Source organism: Stegostoma tigrinum, chromosome 6, assembly GCF_030684315.1.
Source record: "Stegostoma tigrinum isolate sSteTig4 chromosome 6, sSteTig4.hap1, whole genome shotgun sequence".
Lineage (NCBI taxonomy): Eukaryota > Metazoa > Chordata > Chondrichthyes > Orectolobiformes > Stegostomatidae > Stegostoma > Stegostoma tigrinum.
The window spans coordinates 43,641,886-43,661,052 of record NC_081359.1 but is presented as its reverse complement, the minus strand read 5'-3'; the positions used below and the strand labels follow the sequence as shown (position 1 = coordinate 43,661,052).

Here is a 19,167-nt window from a genome sequence, read left to right as displayed (position 1 = left end):
ACTCAGTGACATCTTAAAATTGGTTATCTAATGTGCACTTGTGGGCTTGAACAGTTGGGGTGGTTACCCACTTTCTCACCAAAATGCTTGGGGAACTTGCCTGCCATTGCACTCTGAGGATATTTAATCGGTGTACATGGGCCTTCCAAACCTCTTTAAGAAGGAAGTGCTGCCTCTGGATTTGTTGACAACTCTTTGAGTCCAGCAGCACCCCTGGGACTGGTGGTTGCTGCTGGAATTGATTCAATCTCAGAAAAGCAAGTGCTTGAGCCCTTCAAGGTACGGCCAAGACGGCAGATCCTAATTAGGCATGTGAAGACTATAGGGAAGGGTAGGGGTGGTGAGTGAGAGAATGCAAAGATGAGGAAGCAGGACACGCCTGTGTGAGAGGTGAAGGGAGGTGTGGGTGTGCTCATCTGACTGAACAGGGACCCCTGAAGAAAACAATTATTTCTATCCTGCCTGAGGATCAAACAGGTTCATTAGTCAGACTTCTACCTCTTCCCTGCTGCCTCTTAACATGGCAATGAGATTGGAGAAGGGCTGAATTTTACCATCCCCTCACCAGTATGCTCATCCATGAAGCCTGTAACACTGTCTACATAAGTGGATTCTACATAAGCTGTTTTGCTGTATTGAAATTGGCAGCAATGCTGACCTACAGTGACCTGAAAGTAGTACCTTGGCTGGGAGTCAATTTGGGTTGCCCTGACAGGAGTAAAGTTGTTGAATAAACATAAGCATATTTGTTTCCATTCAGTAGACTTTGGATCATTGGGGAACACTTTCAGAAACTTTTACAGAGGCACTTTATGAATGCAAATGCATCCTTCCTCATTTTAACTGAAGAGCTGGATTGCATTGTATTTTAAAAATCAAAGTGACAGAGAATCATTGGCCTTTGTCATTTGCTGAGATTTGACTTTAGCAAAGAAAGCATTGACTATTCTAGGGTAGGTTTTCTACTTGGCTACTCCAGATGTAGATTGATGTGCAGTCTGAGCACATTTTGAGTGCAAAATTTCTATAAACATGTTCTGTCCCTGTTAAATTTAAACAACTACATCCCATGAACAAATAAAAATCATTGATAATAATCTCAATGAAATTAGATTTTACATGGTTTCATGTATTGTTGAATGAATTCAAGATTCAACCAGCAGTCACAGTGGGATTCAAAGTTGTGTTTAATTCAGTCATGAGATGTGGGAGTCGCTAGCTGGCCAGCATTTATTGGCTAACCTTCGTTGCCCGTGAGAACATAGTGGCACGCTGCCTTCTTGAACTGCAGTAGTTCACGTGCTGTAGTCTGATACACAATGCCCTCAGGGAGGGAATTCCAGGCATATGACCTCGTGCCAATGAAGGAATTTTAGAATCCCCACAGTGTGGACACAGGCCATTCAGCTCATTGAGTCGCCACTGACCCTCTGAAGAGCAGCCCACCCTTATCCATCCCCTCTACCCTATCCCAAAAAGCCTGCACTTCCCATGGCTAATCCACTTAGCCTACATATCCCTGGTCATAATGGGCAATTTCGCATGGTCAATCTTCCCAAGCTGCGTATATTTGGATATGGCAAATTATTTCCAAGTCAGTATGGTAAGTGGCTTGGAGATGAACTTGTAGGTGCTAATGTTCTCATGTATCTGTTACCCTTGTCCTTCCAGATGGTCGTGTTCATGAGTTTGGAAGGCGCTGCTTGAGGATCTTTGCTGAATATTTGCAGTGCATCTTATAGGTAGTACACACACGCTACAGAACAGCGGTGGTGCAGGGAGTAAGTGCTTGTGGATGTAACGCCAATCGAGCAGGCTGCTTTGCCTTGGATGGTGTCAAGTTTCTTGAGTGTGCTTGGAATTATACACATCCAGGTAAGTAGGAAGAATTCCATTACATTCCTGGCTTTGTGCCTTGTCGATGGTGGACAGGTTCTGGGATTCAGAAGGTGAGTTACTCACCACAGTATTCCTAGCCTATGACATGCTGTTGTAGGCTTTACATTTACTTGGTAAGTCCTGTTGAGTTTCTGAACAATAGTAATGCCAAGGATGTTGATAGTGGAGTATTCCGTCATGGTGATGCCATTGAATGTCAAGGGATGGTGGTTAGATTGTCTGTTATTGGAGATGGTTATTTCCTGGCATTTGTGTGGTGCACATTACTTACTACTTGTAAGTCCAAGCCTGGACTTTGTTCAGGTCTTGTTACATTTGAACATGGGCTGCTTCAGTATCTGAGGAGCCGTGAGTGGCGCTGAACGTTGTGCAATCATCGGTGAACAAGCCCACTTCTGACCTGATGATTGCGGGAGGATCATTAATGAAACATCTGAAGATGGTTGGGCCTAGGACAGTATCATGAGGAGCTCATGCAGAGGTGTCCGAGAGCTGCACTGATTGACCCCCAAGAATGGCAACCATCTTCTGGCCAGTGCAAAGTTTGTACCCTGATCCCCATTGATTCCAGTTTTACCTGGTCTCCTTGATGCCTTACTGGATTGAATGCAGTCTTGATGTCGAGTGCTGTCACTCTTTCCTCACCTACAGAATTCAGCTCTGTTCTGTCTGCCCAGTATTAACTTAGATCACCAAATTAATAGCCCAGTGAAGCTTCCGCTATGCTAACACCTGTTCTCAATGATTATAATGCATAAATTGGGCTGTGTCTGGTTTAACTCAGTGATAGCTCTTCTTTGTTTTGAGTCAGATAGTTTGGTGTTCTACACCTCTCCAGGATTTTACCATACTCTCTGCAGACAGTAAGTCTCCATCTGCTTGATGTGGTAGATGCGTAGGATACTGTTTCCTTACTTACCAAACAGGGAAGCTGTGGTGCCCTCGCCCACTAATTCCTCTCTAAAGTTCCAAATTCCTGAACTGAGAACTCTGGTATGAACAGCTTCCTTCTGCAAATAGCAGTGTGAGTTGCAGCGTGAACTGGGCTCAGGGAAAGAAAATGCAGAGAGGCCACCAGGAACATCACAGATATTTGCTGTTCACCTCATGCTTTATAGTTACAGCTGCTGTTTTAGCAGTATACTTGCTCCATGAGCAGTAATCAGCAGCAGCTCACTTATATTTCCCAAATTTGTGGCTTTGGCAAAACACACGGCAAGATTGACTGTACAGATTATATAGCAATCCGAAAGGGAATATTACAGGATAACGATGTCACCAATATGACACTTTACTGAGATAGTAGGAACTGCCGATGCTGGAGAATCTGAGATAACACGGTATAGAGCTGGATGAACACAGCAGGCCAAACAGCATCAGCGGAGCAGGAAAGCTGACGTTTCGGGTCGAGACCCGAAACGCCAGCTTTCCTGCTCCTCTGATGCTGTTTGGGCTGCTGTGTTGACCCTTTACTGACTTGTCTTTTGAGGGTCATCAATATAAAAATGAGACCTAGTTTTTTGAAGGAAAGCATCACAGAATTGTTAAGATGCACAAGGAGACTGTCCAGTCCATGTCTCCACTGAGCTTTTGAATATGCATCATAATTTATCACTGTCCTCTGCCTTTTCCTGTTTATCTGAATATAGTTAGAGTTAAATGATTATTTAAATACACTGTTGCATGTCTCAATTGAACTTTCCCTCACAATCCCAAACAGTGCATTCTAGATCTGAAATACACTTAAAAGCATTTTCTTTATTTGCATTTGCTTCTTTGGGAAATTATTTTAAGTTTGTGAGATCTCATTTTCAAATCAATTACGAATGGGAGCAGTTTCTCCCTGTCTATTCTATGCAGGCCCCTCATGATTTTGAAAACCTTTATCAGTTGTCATGTTAGCCTTCTCTCCAAGGAAAGCAGTCCCAACATCTCTAATCTGTAGCATAGATGACACAGCACTTGGTGACACAACCAGATCAGAGCCAGCAAAAGGTGATGTACCATAAACCTTGTATCCAATCTTCATATCTGAGGGGCCACAATTCAATTCTTTTCTCACTTAAGGGCTGATGAGCAAATTTTGGAAATGTAAGGATAGACATGACATTAAACTTCCAAAAGCAAAACAAGTGTGAAGAAAATAAAGTATGAAGAAATAAATAATAAAAATAACTGTAAAAATGGGCAGAGCATCAGACCTAACAGGGAAAACATTTTTTGCCTTTTCATTTAAGGAGCAGATCAAAACAAGTAGATTAAGACAGTGGGAATTGAACCCGAGCTGAGAGTTTTAGTATGGGGTTTGTCTGTTCAGATAAACTTGGACAGATCTCAAGATATTTCTTTAAACATTTTTATTCTGTCTATATCGTTGAGAATAATGTAACAGACATTGTCTGTCCAAAACTATTGTAGTTCCATCATTCCAGACACATCTGCCATGAGGAAAAGATTCTCATGATCTACCATATCTATGCCTCTCATAATATTGTATACCTCAATCAGATTCCCCCCTGAGCCGCCTCCTCCAGGGAACACAAACCCAACTTATCCAGCCTCTCCTCATAACTGAGGTTTTCTACCCCAGACAACATTTTTGGTGAAAGTCTTCTGCACCCTCTCCAGTGAATTATGTCCTTCTGATAGTCCACTGACCATAACTGGACACTGGTTTGGCCACAGGTGGAATACAATGTCCTCTAAAGTTGCAGCAAGATTGTTTGCTCCTAAATTCTATGTCCTGGCAAATGAAGGCAAGCAACCTGTATATCGCCTTCACCAACATGTCTATGCTTGCTGAACATCCAGGGATCTCTGGATTTGTATAATAAAGTCCCGTTGTTCCCCAAAACTTTCCATGGACCCACCTTTCATTGTGTAAATCCTTCCCCAATTAGGCCTTGCAAAATACATGTCAGGATTAAATTCTACTGCCATTGCCCTGCCCAATTTACCTTTCACATCACACTTTGCTTCCTATTTGCAAACATAATTTGAATCTAGTATGCCAAATTGACTTGGATCTTATGAGATCTTACCTTTGTAGACTAGCCTTTCATGTGGGATCTTGTCAAAGGCCTTACTGTTACCACTTTCATAGGTATTATCCTGTTGTATGTTTCCACAATACCTTCTACTGCAGTTGTCAACAAAACACAACCAAATGGTGAAGCTGTACCATTGAGTAAGAACTGCTACCTATCACTGTGACTCTTCACCACCAGTATAATAGGATGTTCAGCTTTGTATTGATGTGTTGACATGTTAAGGCCAAGGAGATGACTGAATCAGCTGGGAGAGTACAGAATTTTGGTTTAATTCTTCAAACTACGTCTAGAAGGACTGTGAAATATAAATGAATATCTTTGCAGCCATTGTCCCTTACACTGAAAAATCTGCTTCTGGGACTGTCCCAATCAAACTGTTGGTGCTGTACAAAAATTCTACAAAATTTCTCAGCAAGAACCCTGTTATGAGATGGGCTTTATCTTCGAATGCTGGTGTTTTTGACAGTGTCCCCCAAAAGCTAGAGAAGCTTGCAGAACCCTTGAGAGGCTCATGGAAAAATAGACCATCATTCTCTTGTTGACAGACGGTGTCTGCATGTGCAGAGCTTGCTGTGATCTGTGATCCTGCAATCTCATCAAGTTTAATTTCTCCGTTAAGAGTCAGATGGTCAACGTGACCATCTTATACAGTTAAGGGAATTGATACTTCCATAACATCTTTGGTAGCTTCATTTGATGAATTTTCAATAATGCTGTCTGTCCCATCAGCTGGTATCAGTATAGGAGAGGTTGAATTAAAAAAATCTGCTCATCCTGGTCTGGAGTAGTATCTGGGGGACCCTAATGTACTGCATCAGTGACTGGAAAGCTACGTACCGCAGGATGAATCTTCTTTAAATGTTTAAACTAGGCCTGACTCTGCTAAGTTTGCTGGCTCATCCACTTGGTGTGTCTTGTATAGGAACTTCTAAAAAGATAGGACCACCTTGTCGAGAATTACAGAGTGAGAAATATCATGAAGCTGATCAAATTTTGGGGAAAACTGAGATGCTCCTTGAAGATCATCCAGTCTTCTTAATATGAAGACTCAGTTGTTGGGCAACGTTGAATTTAATCAGAGGAAAATGTTTTCCAATCTTCTTGCTACAAATGCTGGTGTCCCTGGAGAAACTGAGGGAATTCCTCACAGAATGAAATGTGGCCAGCAACTGGACATGGAATGCTTTGTGTATATAATTCTTCCAAGTCTGTGTTTTATTACATGAATTTAAATTTCAACAACTGAACACTGGGATTAGAGTTCAAGTCCTCAGTGTTCAACCTAGCTCTGTAGACGGTTAACCCAGTAACATTACCACTGCCATCAACATTTCAAGACTTTGGGCTTATTAGGCTGTTTTAAGCCATTGTCAAAGGTTGAAATTTGAGTCCGAGTGATCTAGAATCATAATCATTGAGTCATAGGGATCTACAGCACAGAGAAAGACCCTTTAATCTGCTCGGTCAGATATAACCACCTAACTATTCTAATCTCATTTTCCAGCACTTGGCCCATAGTCTCATCTGCCTTGAGATCTCAAGTGCACATCTAAATATTTTGTAAAACTGTGTTGGTTTCTGCCTCTACCACCCTCACGGGCAGTGAGTTCCAGATTTCCACCACCCAGTGGGTGAAAAAGCTTTTCCTCTTCTAAACCTTCTATCCCTTACCTTAAATATATGCCCCCGGTCATTGATTCCTCCATCAAGGAGGTGTTTCTTCCTGTTGACCCAATTTTTTCACCTCACAATTTTATATATTTCAATCACATCTGCTCTCAATCTCCTCTGCTGTAAAGAAAATAACCTCAGTCTATCCAATTTCTCTTTACAACTGAAACTCTCCAGCCCAGGCAATATCCTGGTAAATCTCCTCTCTATCCTCTCCAGTGCTTTCGCATCCTTCCTATATTGTAGATTCCAGAACTGCAGACAATAGTCCAGCTTGTCATTATCCAACATTTAATGCAATTCCAGCATAACCTTCCGACTCTTAAACCTATGCCCTGACTAATATGGGCAAGTATATTGTATACCTTCTAAACCATTTCATCCACCTGTTCTGGAACTTTAAGGGACTAGTGTTCATGCGCATCGAGGTCCCTCTGATCCTTTCATGCTTCCCAGGGTTTACTGCGCACTGCTCTGTATCTGGTTTAAAAATTCACCTGTTGGGATCAGAAAGTCGGGGGTCCAAACTCACCCCAGGATTTGGTCATGTGCTCTAGACTGAGACTGCCTAAAATGCAGATTAAATTTAATGCAATTAAATAGTTGGGAAATGTTTTTAAATTTCATTTAAAGTATTGTGTCTGGTGCTGGGTAACACTTAAGGGGCAATGTCAAGGCTTTAGGGAGGGTGTAGAGTATTTTTATTAGAACAGTTTTAAGAATGAGAGTTTCCAGTTGTATAGACAATCTGGAACACAGCGGACTGTTCTCCTGAAAAGCCGTTAAGCCCAACAGGAGCTTTGATATAGGTGTTTAAAAACATGAAAGATATGGTTGGATAATAACGAACAGGCACAAATTTAAGATAAAAGATAGAGATTGCATAAAGGAAATAACGACAGTTTTAAATTAATTTTACGATGGGGTGATTGTGTATTCATGCAAGTATGTTGGACTGTCACTTAGAGTCTGATTACATGCCATGATGATAACATTATCGGTCACTTTGGACAGGAAAAGTTTAGTCTAGCTTGCTGTCTTGTAGTAGAACACCTTTCTAATAACAGCTCCTGTTGTTTTAAATACTGTATTCGTAATCCTCCTCAAAATACAACACAAGAAGAAAGCTTGTCCTGAGAATACAATGTACAGGTACAGTCAGCATACATTTTAAAAAAAAGCACTCACCCCCGGGAAGAGGTGAACAGTGCTGAACATCCTTACAATGTGCCCCATCCTGAAGAAGCACTGTGGATAACGAGTGCCGGAAACACTGGGAAATGTTTTGAGCTAGGGATGTAGACTCGAAAAAGCATCAGGCTGCCTTAGGAATAATTTATTTTAAATCAGTGAAAATGAGGTAGTGATAAACTTTTCTAATTTAAAAAACAGGCAGGAAAGTTTGGTGTCGTGAAATCATATAGTGAAACTACAGGAAGCCTATACAGAGAAATTCCATTATTCTGGATGTGAGTTTGCTCACTGAGCTGGAAGGCTAGTTTTCAGACGTTTCGTCACCATTCTAGGTAACATCATCAGTGAGCCTCCGATGAAGCGCTGGTGTTATGTCCCGCTTTCTATTTATCTGGTTAGGTTTCCTTGGGTTGGTGATGTCATTTCCTGTTCTTTTTCTCAGAGGATGGTAGATGGGCTCCAAATCAATGTGTTTGTTGATGGCGTTCCGGTTGGAATGCCATGCTTCTAGGAATTCTCATGCGTGTCTCTGTTTGGCTTGTCCTAGGATGGATGTGTTGTCCCAAAAGTGGTGTCCTTCCTCGTCTGTATGTAAGGATACGAGTGATAGTGGGTCATGTCGTTTTGTGGCTAGTTGATGATCATGTATCCTGGTGGCTAGCTCTCTGCCTGTTTGTCCAATGTAGTGTTTGTCACAGTTCTTGCAAGGTATTTTGTAGATGACGTTCGTTTTGCTTGTTGTCTGTATAGGGTCTTTTAAGTTCATTAGCTGCTGTTTTAGTGTGTTGGTGGGTTTGTGGGCTACCCTAATGCCAAGAGATCTGAGTAGTCTGGCAGTCATTTCCGAAATGTCTTTGATGTAAGGGAGAGTGGTTATGGTTTCTGGGCCCGTTTTATCTGTTTGTTTGGGTTCGTTGTTGAGAAATCGGCGGACTGTGTTCATTGGGTACCCATTCTTTTTGAATACGCTGTATAGTTGATTTTCTTCTGCTCTTCGTAGTTTCTCTGTGCTGCAGTGTGTGGTGGCTCGTTGGAATAATGTTCTAATGCAGCTTCATTTGTGGATGTTGGGATGGTTGCTTCTGTAGTTCAGTATATGGTCCGTATGTGTTGTTTTCCTGTAGACGCTGGTTTGAAGTTCCCCATTGACTGTTCGCTCTAGTGTGACATCTAGGAATGGCAGTTTGTTGTTGTTTTCCTCCTGTTTTGAGAATGTTATGCCAGTAAGGGTATTATTGATGGTCTTGAAGGTTTCCTCTAATTAGTTTTGTTTAGTGATGACAAAGATGTCATCCACGTAGTGGACCCAAAGTTTGGGTTGGATGATTGGCTGAGCTGTTTGTTCGAGTCTCTGCATTACTGCCTCTGCTAAGAACCCTGATATCAGAGATCCATGCGTGTACCGTTGGTTTGTCTGTAGGTTTTGTTATTGAAAATGAAGTGGGTGGTAAGGCATAGGTCCACTCGCTTGATGATGCTGTCCTTGCAGTTGAGGTTAGTGGTGTCTGGTGTATGTGTCTTCGGTTCTTCTAATAGTGTAGTCAGTGTTTCTTTGGACAGGTTGATGTTGATGGATGTGAACAGGGCTGTTACGTCAAAGGAGAGCATTATTTCATCCTCTTCTATCTTGGTGTCTTTGGTGTTCAGGAATTCTTGGGTGGAGCGAATGGAGTGGCGGGAGTCTTCTACTAGGCGTTTTAGTCTTTGGTGTAATTCCTTGGCTAATCTGTAGGTTGGTGTTCCAGGTAGCGACACTATGGGTCTGAGGGGGGCTCCTGGTTTGTGAATTTTTGGTGGTGTGTTGGATCCATCTGGTTTCATTTTTTGGAAGTCTCTCGTGTTTAATTCTCCAGATTTTTGAAGTTTTTTGAGTAAGGCTGTGATTCGGTTCTCTATTTGTGGGGTCGGGTCTATCGCCACCTGTTGGTAAGTGTCAGTATCTGCAAGCAGTGCGTTCGCTTTCTCAATGTAGTCTGTTCGGTTTAAAATGACTGTCAAGCGTCCTTTGTCTGCAGGTAGGATAACAATGTTTTTATCTTTTTTGAGTCCTTTTAGGGCTTTCCTTTCTTGTGTACTGAGTGTGTTTTCTTCCTCTTTCCTGCTTAATGTTGGTGCGACTGTCTGCCTGATGGTTTGCTGGGTTTCTTCTGTGAGTTTGTTGTCCTTCAGTGTTGTTTCTAATGCTGCTAAGAAATCTTTCTTGTCCACATCCTGAAAGTTGTAATTTAATCCTCTCAATAAGACGGCTTTTTCAGTGTCTGTTAATGGTCAGTCAGGTAAGTTTTTTTTTTAATCTGTGCTTCTGTGTTGTTATTTTGTGTGAGTTTGTCTAGTTTTTTCATTTTCTGTGTTTGCCATTGTCTGACGTCTATGGCTCGTTGTGCTGCGTCTGTCGCGTTAGTGAATAAAGTTTTTTGGCACGAAATTTCCCGGTTGTATTCATGGAGTCTGTTGTGGGCATCATTGATCATTTCTCTAAGCATTCTGCGGCCGTTTTGCTCAGCTATTCTTTTGGCTAGTGGGGTGTTAAGGGGATGTTTGTATTTGAGACATTTAGTTAGTACCTGTTTTCTTAGGCATTCATGCAGGAAGTACAGCTGTTCGCGGTCTGTCTGATGGCATTGGTTTCCCATCTTCGGGCCAATTTTAGCGTATTGCGCCCATAGGTGCTAGCGAGTTTTGAGAACAAACAGCTCTGCCAGTCATCCAACCCAAACTTTGGGTCTGCTACGTGGATGACATCTTTGTCATCACTAAACAAAACAAATTAGAGGAAACCTTCAAGACCATCAATAATACCCTTACTGACATAACATTCACAAAAGAGGAGGAAAACAACAACAAACTGCCATTCCTAGATGTCACACTAGAGCGAACAGTCAATGGGGAACTTCAAACCAGCGTCTACAGGAAAACAACACATACGGAACAAATACTGAACTACAGGAGCAACCATCCCAACACCCACAAATGAAGCCGCATTAGAACATTATTCCAACGAGCCACCACACACTGCAGCACAGAGGAACTACGAAGAGCAGAAGAAAATCAACTATACAGCGTATTCAAAAAGAATGGGTACCCAATGAACACAGTCTGCCGATTTTTTTTTTTTTTTTTTTTTTTTTTTTTTTTTTAAAGCAACAAACCCAAACAAACAGATAAAACGGGCCCAGAAACCGTAACCATTCTCCCCTACATCCAAGACTTTTCGGACATGACTGCCAGACTACTCGGACCTCTTGGCATTAGGGTAGCCCACAAACCCACCAACACACTAAAACAGCAGCTAATGAACTTAAAAGACCCTATACAGACAACAAGCAAAACGAACGTCATCTACAAAATACCTTGCAAGAACTGTGACAAACACTACATTGGACAAACAGGCAGAGAGCTAGCCACCAGGATACATGAACGTAAACTAGCCACAAAACGACATGACCCACTATCACTCGTATCCTTACATACAGACGAGGAAGGACACCACTTTTGGGACAACACATCCATCCTAGGACAAGCCAAACAGAGACACGCATGAGAATTCCTAGAAGCATGGCATTCCAACCGGAACGCCATCAACAAACACATTGATTTGGAGCCCATCTACCATCCTCTGAGAAAAAGAACAGGAAATGACATCACCAACCCAAGGAAACCTAACCAGATAAATAGAAAGCGGGACATAACACCAGCGCTTCGTCGGAGGCTCACTGATGATGTTACCTAGAATGGTGACAAAATGTCTGAAAACTAATCTTCCAGCTCAGCGAGCAAACTCACATCCAGAACCTCAATCTGTGCTACAAATCTTCTCAAAACCCGTTAGCATTCCATTATTGTGTTATACCAAAATCTAAGCAGACATAAGCATCCCTGTGTTTCTGAGTAGTATGGGGAAAAATCTTCAAGTCCTGACGTAGTCTGGTATAGAACATAGAACATAGAACATTACAGCACAGTACAGGCCCTTCGGCCCTCGATGTTGTGCCAACCTGTCATACCGATCTCAAGCCCATCTAACCTACACTATTCCATGTACGTCCATATGCTTGTCCAATGACGACTTAAATGTACCTAAAGTTGGCGAATCTACTACCGTTGGATCTCTGTATCCTCGTCACAGTTGACCCTTCCCACCCAACTTGGTATCATCTGCAAACTTTGAGATGTTGTATTTGTTACCTCATCCCAAACATTAATATATTTTGTGAATAGCTGGGTCCCAGCACCAATCCCTGTGGCACTATTGGCTGCAAATTTGAAAAGGACCCATTAATTCCTACTCTTTGTTTCATCTCTGCTAACCAGTTTTCTATCCATCTCAATACATTTCCCCCAATCCAATGCACTTTAATCTTGCACAATAATCTCTTATACAGGACTTCACCAAATGCTTTCTGAAAGTCCAAATATATCAGATTGACTGGCTCTCCCTTGTCAACTCTACTAGTTACATCTTCATAGAATTCCAACAGATTTGTCAAGCATGATTTCCCTTTCATAAATCCATGCTGACTCTGTCTGATCCTGCCACCGCAGTTCTTTGTTAGCTCGCCGAGCCAGCTGTTCCGTGGTGTGCAAACATTTCGTTACCATTCTCGGCAACATCATCAGTGTGACCTCTATTCTAGGGGTTGGTGTTCTGCTCCGTTCCAAATTTATATCATCCTCTCATGTGATCTATAACCATAAACTGAGCTACAAATTTTTGACAAGATCCTGCTACGGTTTTGCTATGCATTCCTTAAATATTTGCCATTGCCTATCCACTGTCATCCCTTTAAGTAACTCTCCGCAATCTATCAGGGCCAACTCACACCTCACATCTTCATGTTTTCTTTTACTAAGATTCAGCACCATCTCCAAATCAACTACCTCACTCTCCATCTTGATAAAAATTGTATCATATTATAGTTGCTCATCTTCATTGCACAGCTTGATTGGCAATGATACCCTTCTCATTACATAGTACTCAGTCTAAGATACCCTGCTCTCGAGTGAGTTCCTCCATATGTTGGTCAAGAAAACCATCCCGTATACAATCCAGGAATTCTTCCTCTATGGCATTCTGGCTTATTTGATAATCTCTCACTTCCATCCAGGAGTTAGCCTATATGAGTAGGTTTACTCCTCCTTTTCTGTTTTGACTGTCCTTTGAATATGTTGCGTACCCTGGAATATTTAGCTCCCAGTCTGGGTCACCTTGTAACCACGTGTCTAATAATAAATTATCTCTATTTGTGCCACTAGTGGTGGCAGTGGTAAACTATCTTCTTACATCACTGTAGTCCAATTGGTGTAGGTACACACACAATGTTATTAAAAAGGGATTCCTAGACATTTGATCCAGTGACAGCAGATGAATGAAAACTTAGTTCCAAGTGAGGACATTTGGAGCCTTGCAGTGGGTGAAGGAAACTTGCAGTGGGGATGTGATAAATCTGCTGTCCTGGTTAAGTTGAGCTTTTGGTTAAAGAATATGGCCTAATGGTATATAGTGCATCTACTGGTGGACTACACTACTGTCAGTGTGTGCTATTGGTGCCAGGAGTGAATGATCCAGCAGATGATCCTGGATATAGTCAAGATTGTTGATGGTCAGAACTGTAATTATCTAGGTCAGTAAAAAGTATTTCATTGAACACCTGACTTGTATCTTTTAGACGACGGACAGGTCTGACCAACTCTCCGAACGTTAGTCATGAGGGAATTCAATGTTAATAATCCCACTGAATATAAAAGTGAGATTTACTCCTGTTGGAGATAGTCATTGCCTGACCCTTGTGTGCCAGTCATCACTGCAAAGCAGAATGTTGGCCAGATCTTGCTGCAAATGATGATCGACAGTTTCAGTATTATAGGAGTTGTAAATGTGATTGAATACTGTGCGAACATCAGAAAACATTCCTGTTTCTGACTTTATGATGGAGGGAACATCATTGATGAAGCCACAGAAGAAGGCTGCACCAAAAACAGAGCCATTAGGAACTGGATAAATGAAGAAAATGGTTAGCTTTCACCAGCTAACCACAGCTACTTTCTTTGGTTCTAGGTAGGAATCTATCCAGTGGAGAACTTTACCCCAATTCCCACTGATATCAATTTTACTGAGATTCCTTGATGCCACAATCAGACAAATGTTACATTGGTGTCAATGATGGTCGGTCAAACCATACTGCTGGAGTTCAGCTTTTCTGACCTTATTGGAGTAAGGGTAATGAGGAGGTCTGGAACTGAGTGGCCCTCTCAAAACCCAAAGTGGTCAGCTCAGTGGTGCTGAGTAAGTTCCACTGATAGCACTGCCAATGTCATGACTTTGCTGCTAATTAAGAGTACAATGATGAAACAGCATTTGGTTGGATTATATTTGTCCTATTTTTGTGTATCAGACATATTTGTGCAGTGTTCTCATTCCTGTAGTTATGTAGCTGTATTAGAGCAACTCGGCGAGGATGATATCCAATTCTGAAGCACCAGTATTTAACATTGCAAGACGAATGTTGTCAAGACCTATTGCCTTGGCAGTATACAGTATCCAGTTATTTCTTGACATTATGTGAAGAGAATCTAATTGCCAACTTTGAATGAAGGGACTATGGAGGCAAAGATGGACCATCTGTTCAGTATTTGTGCCTGAATGAGAATACAAATGCTTCAGCCTTGACTTTTGCATTCATGCATTGGGATCTGCCTCTTCTTCCTATATTTTAAATACATTTTGACTTTTGTAATTTTAAACAAAGAAAATGTAGATATTTTAAATGGATGGATTTTATATTACAATGTATACAATTTAAAGCTTAATGTAAACTTTTCATAAATAACAATAGCATTTTATCACTTTGTTCACAGATAAAGCTACTCATTTGGAAATCCAATCTAGCTGTGGAAGGTTTGTGGTTCTGAGGCACCTACGCCAGTGTCTGATTTAGTGTCCTGCCAGCAAACTAGATTTGGCTATCAGATGAAGATATTTGCAATCTCAGAATCTCAGCATAAATATGTTGGTTTAGTATTCTACACAGACTTCAGAATTAACAAAACAAGCCTGAGAATTCAACATCTAGAAATTCATTACATCTCCCGCCAATGCACTGAAACAGGAGGTCAGTGCTCTTCAAGTCATAACTTGGTGCCTGCACTACAACTGAAAACTGGAACTGGAAGTGGTGCACCTATTATTGCTGCCTCTTTCTTCCCATGCTGTTCTGCACTCCCTTTCCCACTCACTGTCTTGTTTGCTGGCCTTGTGCATACAAGATACATCCCAGCTCCTGCCGCTAAACATTGTAACTCTTACATTTTTAATATCACATGTACACTTATGGATCTTAAACAGTCAGTGAGTCTCAATGCCTTCGGCAGTGATGTCTTTTGAGAACAGTCGTGTTTAGCAAGTTGCTATTACATTAATAATATAGTGCAATCACATGAGCTGTGTGTGCACCCTCTGCAGCAAACACAGTCCAGAAAATAGGTTACTTGCATGAATGACGGTGTTCACACTAGCCAGAGTTGGAAACAAAACATAGTCTATTAACTTTTACATCAGATATTTCCTACGGAAGGAAATGAATACTACCTTTAATATCAGCTCGACCACTTCTGTGTGAACGAGGCCATGGACAGGCTCCCCATTGACATGAGTTATCAGGTCCCCTGCTTGCAGGCCAGCTTCATGAGCAGGTCCATCTCCTTCGACATGCCAACCAGAGAAGCTGAGTACCAAAACTTATGAAGGAGTAGTAGGAATCCCATAGAATAATTTATCACCACCAAAACCATTGGTGATTGCTCAACTGGTCAGATTCCATAAACACGACTACCATGACGGTGAAGCTATCTCTCAGTTTGTAACAATCTTAATGAAGTTTACTGAAATAAATATAGTTCAAGAGGAGGTGACAGACTAGTGGCATTATTGCTGGACTGTTAATCTAGAAACACATATAATGTTCTGGGGAAATAGTAAGAACTGCCGATTATTGCAGTCAAATAACAATGTGGAGCTGGAGGAGCACAGCAGGCCAGCTAGCATCAGGGGAGTAGGAATAGGACCCGTCTGAAGAAGGGTCCCAACTTGCAACGTCAACTTTTCTACTCCTCTGATGCTGTCTGGTCTGCTATGCTCCTCCAGCTCCAGACTGTGTTATATCTAATATTCTGGGGATGTGGGTTCAATTCCCACCATGGTAGATTCAATAAAAAAATTCTGGAATTAAAGTCTAATAATGACTGTGAATTCATTGCTGATTGCTGGAAAGACCCATCTGGATGGAAGGAAACTGAAGTCCTTAACTGGTCTGGTGTACATGTGACCCCAGATCCAAAGCAATGTGGCAGACTCTTAACTGCCCTCTGGACCATTAGGGATGGGCGATAAATGCCAGCCCAGTCAGCAATGCCCATATCCTGTGAATGAATAAACAAAAGGTGTGAAGCAATCCAGGAGCCATGATGACAGAAAGGAACCTAGACTTAAAGAAAGCAAAGGTTGCAGTCATTGGATACGACAAAAGCTATGGGCCCTGACAACATTCGTCAATAGTACTGAAGACTTGTGTTCCACAACATGCCTCTCCCTGAGTGAAACTGTTTAAATAGCAAATCAAGGTATATCAATTGTTACAGGGAAAGGGCAGAAAAATGCACGTGAACAATGTTGGAGCAGGCTTGTGAAGCTGAATGGCCCACTCTTGGTCCTTTCTTTTATGGCCTTATGGAAGTGGTGCCTTTTAAGTGACCATATCAATGTGAATATTCAATTATTTGGTTAAGCTGAAGTTTTGTCTTTTACATCATCAGAGGAAAGCTTCCAGCTTTATTGGCAAGTGTTGTTAAAGAAAATTAAACTCAAATTGCCTGAATTGAATTTTATTGCATATTCTGAGACTGATTTATGTCAAATTCTAATGAAACATCCCATTGTTTTCAGTGGGGATCTGGGAAGCATAAAGTCTGTCAAATTTAAGATCAAGACTAGATCAGTGCCGTAAGTAATCAGATCAAAAGCTGAGGGAGAATGAGAGAGACTAGTCAGGAGGGGAGTACTTGAACCTGTAAATGTGAGTGATAGGCATTATCCAATCATACCTGTATAAAGAACATAGAAGAGTACAGCACAGGAACAGGTCCTTCAGACCAATATGTTGTGCTGGACATGACGCCAAATTAAACTGATCCCTACTGCTTGCCCATGGTCCATATCCCTTCATTTCTTGCTTATTCATGTGATTGTTAAAAGCCCCTTAAACATTTCTGTTGTATTTGTCTTCCTCACCACCTCTGGCAGCACATTCCAAACAGCACCACTCTCTGTGTTTAAAAAAAAATTGACCCTCACATCTCCTTTGAACTTTGCCCTTCTTACGTTAAACGCAATGCCCTCTAGTATTAGACATTTTGTCTCTGAGTAAAACAATCTGACTTCCAACCCTATCATTGCCTCTCATAATTTTATAAACTAATATCAGGTCTCCCCTCAGGCTCTGCTGCTGCAGAGAATACAACCCTAGTTTGCCCAGCCTGTCTTTATGGCTCATACACTCTGATTCAGGCAACATTCTGATAAACCTTGCATAAGCCCTGTCCAAAGCCTCCACATCCTTTCTGTAATATGGCAACCAGAATTGACACAGTACTCTAAATGTGGGCTAACCAAAGTTTTATAAAGCTGCAATGTGACTTCCTGACCCTTGTACTCAGCCCCTGGACCAATAAAGGCAAACATGCCACATGCGTTCTTTACCGCCCTATCTATTTGTGTGGCCACTTTCAGGGAGCTATGGACTTGAGCCCCAAGATCCCTGTACTGTTAAGGGTCCTGCCATTAAATATATTTTCCTTAACGTTTGATCTCAAAAGTGCCGATATCTCTGCCCATATCTGCAACTGATCTGTATCCTTTGACAACCTACTATACTGTCTACAAGAAAGTTAGATCGGAATGGTGATTTTAGGGTCACTACTAATCGTTTGTTTTTTATTGATGACCTAGTTGTTGGAGGAGCTGGAATCAGCTTTCCAGTAAACTTAACCTCAGTCATAGAGTCTTACAGTCAATCAGCTCAGAAACAGACCCTTCAGTTCAACAACTCCATGCTGAACATAACCCCAAACTAAGCAAGTCCCATCTGCCTGCTCCTGCTCCAAACCTTTCCTGTTCATGTATCTTGCCAAATGTCTTTTAAACTGTGTAATTCTACCTGCATCCACACTTCTTCAGGAAGTTCATTCCACATGCAAACCACCCTCTGTGCAAAAAAAAATTGCCCTACATGTCTTTTTAAATCTCTGTCCTCTCATCTTTAAAATGTGACCCCTCGTCTTGAAATCCCCTGTTCTAGGGAACAGATAACTATCATTAACTGTATACATAATTCTCATTATTTTATAAACTTTTATCAGGTCACCTCTCTGCTCCCTACACTCCAGTGAAAAATTCCTCAGCCTATCCAGCCTTTCTTTATAACTCAAACCTTCCATAATTGGCATTGTCCTGGTAAATTTCTTCTAATACCCTCTACCTTGATAATATCCTTCCTATAACTGGGTGGCTAGAACTGGACACAGTGTTCCAGAAGAGGCCTCACCGATGTCCTGTACCACTGCAACTTGGCTTCCCAACTCCCATACTCAAAGGACTGAACAGTGAAGGCAAGCATGTCAAATGCCTATTTAACCACCCTGTCTGTATGTAACGCAAACTTCAAAGCATTATGTACCTGCCTCTTTCCCCCCCCCCCCACCAAGGTCCCTGTGTTCTACAATACTATCCAAGATCTGCCATTAATTGTATAAACCCTCCTCTTGTTTTTTTATACTAAAATGGAATACCTCATGTTCGTCCAGATTGAACTCCATCTGCCATTTTTCAGCTCATTGACCCATTTGATTGAGATCCCTTTGTAAGCTTAGAAAACCTTCTTCACTGTCTACTATATCACCAATTTTGGTGTCATCTGCAAACTTACTAACCATGCTTTCTATATTTTCACCCAAACTATTTATATGAAAGAGGACCCAGAACCAATCCCTGTGGAACAGCACTGGTGACAGGCCTCCAGTCCAAAGTGCAACCCTCCATCATTTCTTTGTCTGCTGCTGTTAAGCCAATTATGTATCCAATCGGCAAGCTCCCCCTGAATCCCACGTGACCTAACTTGACTAATTAGTCTACCATGTGGAACCTTATCAAAGGCTTTAATAAAATTCAAAGCAAGAATGTCCACTGCTCTACCATCATCAAGCTTTTTGGTAACTTGCTCGAAAAACTCAATAAAGTTTGTGAGACACGATTTTCCTCATACAAAACCACTGACTATCTGTAATCAATTTTTGCCTCTCTAAA

At 41.6% G+C, this 19,167-nt stretch overlaps 1 protein-coding gene across 2 annotated transcripts in view; it reads left to right on the top strand.

Moving 5' to 3' along the window:
• bcl9 (BCL9 transcription coactivator) overlaps positions 1–19,167 on the top strand; it is a 239,725-nt gene that overhangs the window by 32,766 nt on the left and 187,792 nt on the right. Inside the window, exon 2 of one of the 2 annotated variants that reach the window (XM_048532549.2) lies at positions 1,672–1,875. The exons of the other annotated variant lie outside the window; for it this stretch is intronic. The gene's annotated coding sequence lies outside the window, so the exon portion shown is untranslated. The remainder of the gene's footprint in view (positions 1–1,671; positions 1,876–19,167) is intronic. 2 annotated transcript variants of the gene reach the window in all.